The sequence below is a fragment of the Schistocerca cancellata genome, chromosome 9 (genome assembly GCF_023864275.1).
Source record: "Schistocerca cancellata isolate TAMUIC-IGC-003103 chromosome 9, iqSchCanc2.1, whole genome shotgun sequence".
Classification (NCBI taxonomy): domain Eukaryota; kingdom Metazoa; phylum Arthropoda; class Insecta; order Orthoptera; family Acrididae; genus Schistocerca; species Schistocerca cancellata.
Genome location: NC_064634.1, coordinates 186,102,813 through 186,114,916, shown reverse-complemented (window position 1 = coordinate 186,114,916; position 12,104 = coordinate 186,102,813). Strand labels below are relative to the sequence as shown.

Below are 12,104 nucleotides of genomic sequence, written 5' to 3'. Positions count from 1 at the left end.
GTCGCTTCTGCCTTGGTGCCAATGATGGTCGTATGCGTGTTTGGCGCCGTGCAGGTGAGCGCCACAATCAGGACTGCATACGACCGAGGCACACAGGGCCAACACCCGGCATCATGGTGTGGGGAGCGATCTCCTACACTGGCGGTACACCACTGGTGATCGTCGAGGGGACACTGAATAGTGCACGGTACATCCAAACCGTCATCGAACCCATCGTTCTACCATTCCTAGACCGGCAAGGGAACTTGCTGTTCCAACAGGACAATGCACGTCCGCATGTATCCCGTGCCACCCAACGTGCTCTAGAAGGTGTAAGTCAACTACCCTGGCCAGCAAGATCTCCGGATCTGTCCCCCATTGAGCATGTTTGGGACTGGATGAAGCGTCGTCTCACGCGGTCTGCACGTCCAGCACGAACGCTGGTCCAACTGAGGCGCCAGGTGGAAATGGCATGGCAAGCCGTTCCACAGGACTACATCCAGCATCTCTACGATCGTCTCCATGGGAGAATAGCAGCCTGCATTGCTGCGAAAGGTGGATATACACTGTACTAGTGCCGACATTGTGCATGCTCTGTTGCCTGTGTCTATGTGCCTGTAGTTCTGTCAGTGTGATCATGTGATGTATCTGACCCCAGGAATGTGTCAATAAAGTTTCCCCTTCCTGGGACAATGAATTCACGGTGCTCTTATTTCAATTTCCAGGAGTGTATATGTTACATGCCATCTTAACGCTGACGTCCACGAAGCGGAATTGTGCCCAGCAGCCTACACCGACCATACGACCTTAATGTATCTGATCCGCATCTAGTGGCAGCAGGTGTGGCGTAGCCACGGTCCTTGGAAAATGAACCTCATCGACCTCAGAGACCCATCTTGTCAAGACGCCACTGAAGATGTTGGGGGATCTTGCGGACAATGCCTTGGGACGTATCCCACGACCCTACGTTGTCAGATGGATTGTGCCAAACCGGCGCTACGTGCAGTGGTGACATATGGTGGTGAGCAGGCAGGTTGGCGACGTCAGCGATGGACTTCTATTTCACGGTGCTACGGAATACCTCGACCAAGTGCCTTCCCCGCAGTGGCAACTGGCGGTACTACGAGCTAAGGCCGGAACTATAGCCATCACGTGATTCCACTTCAAATGTGCAGTGGCCAGGGGAATGGCACTAGACTGGGTTGCAGGAGAACGCCTATCAATTTATCACATTAGCAACGAAAGAAGAGACGTCAAAGAGCCCTGGTACATGCCACGGATACGGATGATGACAGACACATAACATCGCAACAAGAAATAGGCAACGCCTTTGTAGAACATTACACTCAACTTACACCCCAGTGGATACCAATATGGCGGCCATTATCGGAGCTACACATACGATTTTCGGCACCATTGAACCAGAGGAGGAAGCACTACCAATGGTGGAGATTTCAGAGGAGGAAGTGGCAGAGGCCTTGGTAGGCGATCGGTGAATAAATCACCAGAACCAGATGGGCTCCCTTCCGAGTTCTATAGAACCTCCAGCTATATGATGGCACCCACAATGGACTGTTGTTTGCCGCGAATTAATATCTACTGACGTTCCCTTACTGCCGGCTTCTGTGGAGTGGGTGATCATCCCGATTAACAAACCCCCGCGTGACATATGGGGTCCGCAGCACGTGGTCGTGCGGTAGCGTTCTCGCTTCCCTTGCCCGGGTTCCCGGGTTCGATTCCCGGAGGGGTCAGGGATTTTCCCTGCCTCGTGATGACTGGGTGTTGTGTGCTGTCCTTAGGTTAGTTAGGTTTAAGTAGTTCTAAGTTCTAGGGGACTGATGACCATAGATGTTAAGACCCATAGTGCTCAGAGCCATTTGAACCATTTTTTTTTTCCATTGGGTATGAATTACCGACCAGTGAGGCTCCTTTCAAAAAAATTCATCAGGCTTAGCAGCATGTCTCCGAAAGTACCTACTGCGCTAATTGATCTCAATCGATCAAGCGTCACTCGGCAGAGATACAACATCGAGACGGCTCTTGGTGAATATCGCGATTTGATTGCTCTAAGAAAGACGTGCCACCTCCATGGACACCAGCGTTGAAATATTTTGATCAAGCCTTCGACAGAGTGAGCCATAACTATCTTGCAAAAGTCCTGACGAACATGCAGTTTCCACGACCATTTATCACTGTCGTGATGCGGTACTCCGAAATTATTTCCCCGAAGTACTCGTCATGGATGTACGACGAAATTCCTCATCGTAGCGAGATCGGTCATGCAAGCGTGTCCCCTGTCTACAATATTATATGCGCTGGCTCCCAATCCATTACTCTGCAGACCTCGTCACTGCTTGACAGGATTGACTTTGCGAAGATATACATTTGAGCGCAAAGTATATGCGGATGACTTGGTGCTGGTGGCACAGACTGGAAACTGCGTATGGCTTTAGAGGGGGTACACAAATACGGAAGGGCCACTGGCTGCGCATGAATGTTGACAGGTCAGTGGCGATGAATATCCGTGTTGGACTAAAGAAAGAATACGTAGAGCCTTTACAGCTCACGAATGCCTGAAATGCCTAGGATATCACATAACCGTTACAACTATAAGAACAAACAAAATGACAAACACCGTCCGAACAGGTCTTGAAGGCCCAAAGGTACCTACCGACCACCGTGTCATCCTCAGACCTTAGGAGTCGCCGGATGCGGATGTGGAGGGACATGCGGTCAGCACACTGCTCTCCCGGCTGTTGTCGGTTTTCGTAACCAGTACTGCTACTTCTCAATCAAGTAGCTCCTCAACTGGCATCACAAGGGCTGAGTGCACCCCGCTTGCCAATAGCGCTCGGCAGATCGGACGGTAACCCATCCAAGTGCTTGCCAAGCTCGAAAGCGCTTACGGTTCAAATGACTGTAAGCACTATGGGACTTAACATCTGAGGTCATCAGTCCGCTAGACCTAGAACTACTTAAACCTAACTAACCTAAGGACATCACACACATCCATGCCCGAGTCAGGATTCGAACCTGCGACCGTAGCAGCAGAGGGGTTTCGGACTGAAGCGCCTAGAATCGCTAGGCCACAGCGGCCGGCTTACAGCGCTTAACTCTGGTGATCTGACGGGAACCGGTATGAGCACTGCGGCGTGGCCCTTGGCGTACAACTATAAAAGACAACTACAGTCAGACCAGACGGGTGTCAAAGGGAACATCACACGGGCCTTAGACATGCTCCAGCTCGTCACATACGTTGACACCTACCTGGTGTCACGAATTCTGCACTTGACTTCCATCTTGGTAGGGGCGGACAGGGTCTTGCACATGTTCAGGATAGATTGGCGGTGGTATACATCAGCGCAATATTAAAACTCTGTGGACGACATCAGACATGTCTGCAGGAACCTTAACAGTAGATCTAGCACCAGTTTCTCGAATGGCGCCGGATGTGGTCCAGTACATTTTTCAATCATGTTCAGATGGCTCTGCCGGAAACCAGATCTGCGACGGTCCGCAGCATCTTTCAGACACTAAATACCAGGCGACGTAACAGTCCCATTGAGAGGAGACATCCGCATGTCAGTTGACAAGTCGTACAGCGATCTATACAGCATGTTAGCTTAGAAACAGAGACACGTGCAATGTGGTACCCAATGGTTAATGGTAAAAATGTGACCCAATCTAGACTATATGCGAGTCATATGATGGATTCACCTTGATGCCTCGGTGGCAAACTCTGGATGATACAAATGTTCGCTTTCTTTCTTCGAGTGAGACAACGCGACTCTGGACGACAGATTGTACTCTTCCCGGACGGAACATACTATGCACGTATTAAAGTAAATGCAGTAACGTAGCTTCGAGGCTTGACGATGCTCTGTTTGTTCAGAGATGGCCCGAAGAACGTACTGGATTTTTTGTACCTTTTTACAGGAACGATATCTCAAGATCATGTTCAACCCGAAATATCGACAGTATTTCTGAGTGCGTTTCAAGACCCACCCCCTCCCTCCCACGTGGCTGGAACGTGCAGATTAGGTGAAGTTAAATTGTCACTATGGAGGAAGAATGAACGGAAGATGGAAATGATGGAAATGCCGTGTGATCAGGGCCTCCCGTCGGGTAGACCGCTCGCCTGGTGCAAGTCTTTCGAGTTGACGCCACTTCGACGACTTGCGTGTCTATGGGGATGAAATGATGATGATAAGGACAACACAAGGCCCAGTCCATAAGCGGAGAAAATCTCCGACCCAGCCGGGAGTCGAACCCGGGCCGTTAGGTATGACATTCCGTCGCGCTGACCACTCAGCTACCAGGGGCGCACAACGGAAGATAAGAATTGGTAAATACCATATACATACGATAAAACATACCTGGATGAAAGAACAGTGGGTGAATTGGAAATCAAATTCTTCATTATGCTTCGTGTTCGTTTCTTTGTGTTATGGGAGAATAGTGTTAAGTTTATGTATCTTTCAAGTATTACAGAAATATCGTTTGTGATACGACAATAGTTAAGTAATTATTTCTGAAATTAAAATTTACTTAATTGTTATATGTGTAACAGGATCTGATTTAATTTTTTAGTACGATATGTGAAAGATCTTTAAAATTTGAAACGTAGTTGTAGGAGTGATATTTTTTGAAACTGTTATTGTGCTTTTCAATTTCTGATGTTTCACTTTCCAATGGATACTACATTGTTACAATGCTAGTTTCTTGTCAGTCTAGTTATTTACTGTATTTCTAAGCTTCCAAAGAAATTGTTAATCTCATTCCGTAAACATCAACATAAAGGAAGTTTTTATTTCCCTTTGTTCCTATTTAAATGGTGATGTAATTATCTGAAGAAGGGAAATGAACTTTCTTGCGGATGAGTAAAAATATCTGTCTCTAGTTTAAGAAATAAATTTAAAAGATGTCCTCGCCTTTAAATTCCATGTAAACATTTAAACAGAATGAGGGTTTTTAATTAATAACAAAAAAATTAGACAAAATCTGACAACTTTCAAAATCAGTGTTGTTATTAAAGCATAATAATATTGTAAAGAGAGCAACAGAATGCAGTGTTAACTGCTTCTCTGAAAATCGATCTTAGCTTAATTTTGAAAAGGAAACGCCGAATACATAGTTCAAACAGTAGAATGTACTAATTTTTTGGGTGTACATGCTGATGAAAACCATAAAGAGAAGAAATATGCTATTGATCTGCTAAAACCGGCGTTTGCCATTCATATAAATGTTACTACAGCAAATAAACGAAGTAACGCCTTAATATATTTCGCTCATTTCCATTCAATAATGTCTTATAACGTATTAGCTACAGCCTATTCCGTAGTAGCAGGGACAACGGTCTGGTTGGCTGGATGATCTTGTAACATGCCCGGGAGTAAAAATGACTTCTCGTTTCGTGACCGTTGTTTTTCTTGACCGTGCGCCCTGTCCACATCACCACCACGTACCTGATAATCCCTCAGCGGTCGTACTGTTCTGCTCCACACTGCTGTTGGCTTGCCTGAAATTATTCAGCGAAATATGCAAGCGGGTTAGGGGAGCTACTCAACGTTAAAACACAACACTGTCCTATGGCTGGTATGAACGTCTATATTCTGAGACGATATGGAAACCACACGTTGCATTGTTTACACTCTAAATCGTAAATGTTTATCCCAATTAACAATCTTGATGATTAACAGTCCAAAATATAATTCAGACGAGCGTACGCGTAACCGACACGACGCGGGTGATTGTTGATGATGCGGAAGCCGAATGATGGAACGAAAGTTCTTACATTCGTCACACATACAGATGTAATAGTCCTCCTTGTCACTAGTGACGATATAACACTGTTCGTAAAGTTAATTTTTCAGTTTTCAGTTTTCACTTGTACGAGTGTGCGCGTAACCGTCGCGACGCGGGTGATCGTTGATAGTGCGGAAACGCGATGGTCGAACGCACGTCCTCACGCTCGCTACAAGACACTGGCACTTGACTGCACTCTATTATGGTAACTAATTTCTACTGATTCACATCAGTTCATTCTGGGAGACCGAAAACGGCGCGGATGATTGATACTGTGCGACACGCAACGAGAGGATACACAAATACGTTATCGGCGGCACTGCTCATTTTTAACTACATCTTGCACTTTCCTCTGAATTACTTCCATATTTAATCACTTTACTGTAACAGCACTTGTAGCAACACTTCAACCTGAATACTAATAATGCTTCTACATGCAGAGCTACACACTACACAACATAACAGTACCGTGTCCCGCGCTCGACTCTTTACAGACGCGGCTGCCCGCAAAGATACTCCACAACTAAGCCAGCGATATGACAATACGCTTACAATCTGTCTTGTAACAAAAGCGAACACTAAAAACAAGAACAGAATAGAAGATTTGAAAATGTGGTGTTACAAAAAAAAAAAACGTAAGATTACGTAAGTAGCTCGAGTAACTAATAAAGAGGTATTGATGCGAACTACGGAAAAACGAATTTTATCACATAATGAGATTAGAAAAAGGGGAGGGGGGCTGTTAGAGAACCGCATTTGCATCTGACTGCAGAACGATTCTGCTGCATCCACTGTACATTTAGCTTGTGGACTATGTATGTAGATCGATTAATAGCACACATACAGAGGCTTCAGGGATTCCTCAGTTTGGTAATGGAGTGAAATGATTGGGATAAAAACTGTGAATTTCGCCTATTATGATGTTATCAACTGATACCTGCAGCTACATAAATTTCTTAAAGGACCAGTTCAACTTTAAAATACATTCTGCTCACCAGACATTTTATTAAAACGTAATTGCTTAAAACATTATATCTGTTCCTGCCTCACTATGAAGTGTGTCATTCCATCATTCTTTTCTAAACGGACATTATTGTTGCTTCCAAAGTGTTTTCACATTCCAAGTGTCATATGTTGAGAATTACTAAAACGATAATATTATGTCAAACCCAGTGTCCAAGCATGAATTCACTGAACATGTGAACGCATTACTTATTGTAATAATTTCATTCGAATGCATGTCATTCTGTGTACATAATTTCAACCCTGCAAATACCGGGTGGACATCTGACACAGATTCTACAGAAGTTACTACAACAAGTAATTCGTTTGGAAAACGATGTGTGAGTTCATGCCTAGACACCTGATTCGACACAATGTCCTAATCTTAGAGAAGTACTACGGTCTTTTACGTAAATGATGAAGACTCTTCTGTTATTACAGTAATGGAATATCTAAAGATAATCGGCCGGAGGTCAGCGTGCTTTTAAAAAGTAATAGTGCATTGATATGCTTCATAGTGAGTTATGGAAAGCTACAACACTTTGTTAAACAGTTTCGTTTTTAAAACATATTTTGAGAGCAGAACATAATTTAAAGGTAAGCTGGTTATTACGGAATTTTTGGTTTTACAAGGATCACTTGCAAATGACATAATAGTTGGAAGTCTTGGCCATGGCAAATAATCCATTTAATAATAGTTCGTGTCGAAATTGTTGCCCTTTCTATGACAATGTTGATAAGGTACCCAGATCGGACGTTAATTATCAGGAATCACCCCAACTTATCACAAAAATAGCACACTAATCTACGTGTGACTGCGTACCAAGGCTAGCGCTTAATGGACACGAAACTATGTTTACTGAAGCGATATTAACCACAAGTGCAACTCTGTTGAGTTATAAAAACAAATGGTAACTCACCTTAAAATCCGACGAAGTGTTGTAGCTGCGCGTAACAACGCTCAGTTATCTATTGCCGTTTGCTTCAATAATATTGCCAGAGTTGTTATATGACACGCCCCGTGCTGTCTCGTTCGAAGTACACAGAGTCCTTGTTTGCCAGAAAACCAGTACTTCAGCTTTACCTCTTGTTTTCATTCCCACCAATGAGAGAGGAAGTGTACTCAAAGCGGCAGAAATATCTCCTAAACAAGTAACGTCAGCATATACGAAACACGTTATTGGCAAAACGTATTAGCAGAGGTGAGATGAGATAAAACTCGAAAAACTTTTAGAGGTGATTAGTTCCAGACATGGAAGTTCAGCCAGATTGTAATCGGGTTTCATCAGCTGTTCGCTGCAGCAGGGGATACCAGCCTCACGCAACATCAGTCTCTACGGACACCCGCAGGCGATTTTAGAATTCGGCAAACTGGCCGCGTTACCGCGGTTACGACCGAAGCTATTGTTACACACGCTGTGGCACGATATAGTCCGTACTGCACAAAATGGCTGAGCTGGAAAAACGCAATATTCTCTCTAAAGACGTACATACGTGAACAACGTACAAGTTAAAGCGTCAGACTAATACGTAAGTACACGAGGTAGGTATAAATAATGGTATGTTAATGTATCCAATGAGGTAGCTTGCGGCCTATATAGCGTACCGTAAGGTGTTGTTCGGTAAACATAACGATCGGAAATAGGTGAGTGGTAACATTTCTGCATGGGCTTAATAGAGTAGACAATTTTTTGCAGGCCTGGGTATTAGAGGAACAATTTCTTGTAATTCCAATGCAACATTTTACATGCATATACATCCAAGATGATTCATCACGAGACCAAATTGCGTACTCCGCTAACATTGTCTAAAAGCCTTCGGCAAAGCTGTGGATGAGCACCTCCCCAAATTGTCTAGGTCAGTCTAAAGAGGAACGACATGCTAAGCTGGATGCGAAATTATGCAACCATTATAGGTTCTAAAGAGTTCCAGTTGCTATCTTCCAGTCAGTTGCCTCATGAATATCGTCTACACGAATCTTCATCCACATATGGCGTGGATGGGCACCCATACTCTTGTGGAAGGACAACAGCGGCCAGTACCCCTTGTGCTCGTGAACTTCCTTTAAGAGTGAGCAGAATTAAGTACTCTTTCTTCCGTCCAGTCCAGAAATCGTCGACAACTTTCTGCTGTCGACGGATGATTCGGTTCAAATGGCTCTGAGCACTATGGGACTTAACTTCTAAGGTCATCAGTCCCCTAGAACTTAGAACTACTTAAACCTAACTAACCTAAGGACATCACACACATCCATGCCCGAGGCAGGATTCGGACCTGCGACCGTAGTGGTCGCGCGGTTCCAGACTGAAGGATGATTCGGATCAAATCTCTTCGAATTCATGGCTATGCACCCGATGATAACTTTGTAAGTGGTCCGTCTGCAACGAAATATGCAAGTGTCTATACTTCACGCTCTTTTTAAATTTTGTAATAGATTTGGAATTTAGTGCCTGTTTTACGCTATGACTACACTGATAACTTTCCCATGTTGTCGTAACTGTCTTAAAACTTTCCATAGGCAATGTTCGACGTATCCTGCTACCTTCGGATCAAGAGCACGGTCCGACTCCTCTCGTCGGATTTGACCAGTGACGTCCTGTGTGACGTCATGAGTTCACGATTCGAAACATGTCAAAACCTTGTTGTTAAATGCTGTCTGTGTTTGCCTGTAAACTATGCGGTTTATTCGAAGTTGTTCTGATTTACGAAGATGGTTGTACGCAGGAACGTAAGAGCACAGCTAAAATGGTTTTGCTAGAGAAACCAGTAACGATGAAGTTTATACTCATGATTCTAGTAAATATTTGTCAGTTTTCTTCAGCGTGTGGCACGATTTCCGAGGGTGAGGGTAGGCAGAAACTTAATACAACAGCTCAAATCATATTTTGCGAAACAAGTTGTGATAATATAAGTAATGTTGGTTCTTGCAAATATTTGGCTATTTTTTTAGAATGTGACGTCGTGGAAGCGCGGCGTTTTTGAAATGGACTGCTTTTAGAGAGATCGTTTTGTTGTTATCGACGATGGATACCATTTTTTTTCAAAGATTTGAATGAAATAGTGTTTTACACTTACAGAAAACGAAAGTGATTCAAGTATCATTAAATGCAGTGTTTCACATACATAACACCTCCATGATGAGCAGCAGAAAAATGAGTGTTGAATTTCTTGAATGAATGTACAATGAAAATGCAAAAAATTGTCACTCAATCAATATAAAACTAAGTCTGTACACAAGCAGTGGGTTAATTACTGCTTGTAATATTATTGGTATTTCCGTCCTGTGAAAGCTTTGAGTACCCTTTGAAAGACATTCGTTTTGTATAATTTACATAACTGTAAAGATGCGCATCTAGCGCGGACGCTAATACATCGATTGCGCAGTCAAAGAGACATTTTAACAGAAGCTGAACTGACGTTCCGCTTCGATCTAAATAAAAGATGACGGTAACAAACTTTTGTAGATCTTCAGATTTTAATATACTTCTGCTCGTTATGTGAAAACGTAGAGGAGGTCGACTTTAAGTTAAAAAAGTGAGCGGTCTTGCTAGCGTGCAGACAACATTATTAATTAATAAAATTAAGGTAATTCATGTTCGAAACTGTAAATCAGCAAGTTATTGTTATCGGAGGTGTTGAACAGTGCAAGAATTGTCTTCAACGAAAGGAGAAAAGTAGTGACTGTAAATTGTGAAAAAAAAAAAAAACGTGAACCAAGGAGACAGCACCGGACAGGCTGAAATCTGATCGCACCATACTGTTAGAAAAGTACTTATGTAAGTTATATTGTTTATAAATAAGCCCCAATTTACTAGTGAGAATTGTTTGAATATATTTAGTGTTTACCAGACTTCTTATTCTGTTCTTTTCCTTTATACTTTTTTATCCTCCATGCCATATTATTTTTATCAATATCAAACAGCCTTTACTACAGCAGAGAATACTGCGGCATCCTGGTCGTAGACAGAAGGCCGCTCCTTGTCTTCTATACAATTCATAGCTGCCCCATTTATTAATGATTTCATTTGCAAATGCAATATTTTTTACTATTCGTTGTTAAAGGTCCCTTAGGTAATTATAAAATTCATACTGATCACGTAAAGAAATCCGGGTTGTTCTTTTCCAAATAATAGAAGTCTTTGCGTAATCAGAAACTAGCCTCCTTCTGACAACGATCAGGAGCCGACCAGAAGACGGACGTCTTCGACCGCTATCGTGTCTCCTGTGGCAAAGCTGTGCCAGACTGGAAACACGACATTCTAGTATGAAATACAGATTTAAATTGATAGAATTGAAATATATTTAACGTAATAATAATAATAATAATTTTTTTATCATACTAGATGCTCCATCTTCTCTCCTCCCTGCTGTTACTGGTTGGTAACAGCTGGAACACCCGTCCCGCAACTTGTACTACTGCTCATAGCCCTCTGCTAGAGGAAGAGTCTTCTTTGGTGCAGTGATTGTGAGGACGCCAATCCGATGACAGTGGCGTCTGCAACTGTTCAATTATCACGTCTTTCGGCAGCAAACAGCGACGTGGCGCGATAAGTAGCCGTGCTCATCTTGACGCTCTTCATGTTTTTCCTCTGCCACCACGCTGTCGCCCACCACTTTCAGCATCAGTTCGTCCGGTCTGAACTGTTGAGCGTCTCGATTGACCCTGAATCCATATTTGTTGTTCTGGATGGTAGATACGCCGGAGTTGTGAGCTACCAGATGACTCCACGGTCTGTAGTAACGAGACAGAGCAGGAACGACAAACAGACGAGATAAATGCAAACCGTCATGCGTCAGCCCCAAGCCGATATGCTGGTCGAATAATGACTTCTGACGATCGACATCGCCCAACAAGTGGCGGATCATCGGTGTCAAAGCCATCTTCACCAAGATTATTTTTGCACTGTAATCAAGTGAAGAATTACTTTCCTTGTAGCAAATTGTTCCATTTCCATCACTGAACTACAGGATAAATTTATCACTTGTATACAGATGGCAACACATGGGTCTTATGAAATAGCCTTTTAGAATGTTTAATATTCCTCACACCAGTGCACTAAACCACAATTGGTTGGATAGTTTCCAATCTTGAAATATTCTTGTTGAAAGTTATATTAGTCTTCCATATAAATATAGGATGTTCTTATTTGCAGTGGTAGAGACAGGAGGTGTTAAATTTCAAGCAATACTCTGCCATTGTTCACAAAATAATCTTCACCTGTATAGCTGTAAAACAGAAATTTTCCTTTATGTCTTCTAATATTTTTCTTACCCTTTTCCGCAACTAAAAGAACAGTGTCACGTTTGTATGACAAGTG

The 12,104-nt window shown here is 43.1% G+C and overlaps 1 pseudogene; it reads right to left on the bottom strand.

The window, feature by feature from the left end:
• Positions 1–11,120: 11,120 nt before the first annotated feature.
• Positions 11,121–11,667, bottom strand: LOC126101276 (alpha-crystallin A chain-like; annotated as a pseudogene).
• Between the last annotated feature and the right edge of the window lie 437 nt (positions 11,668–12,104).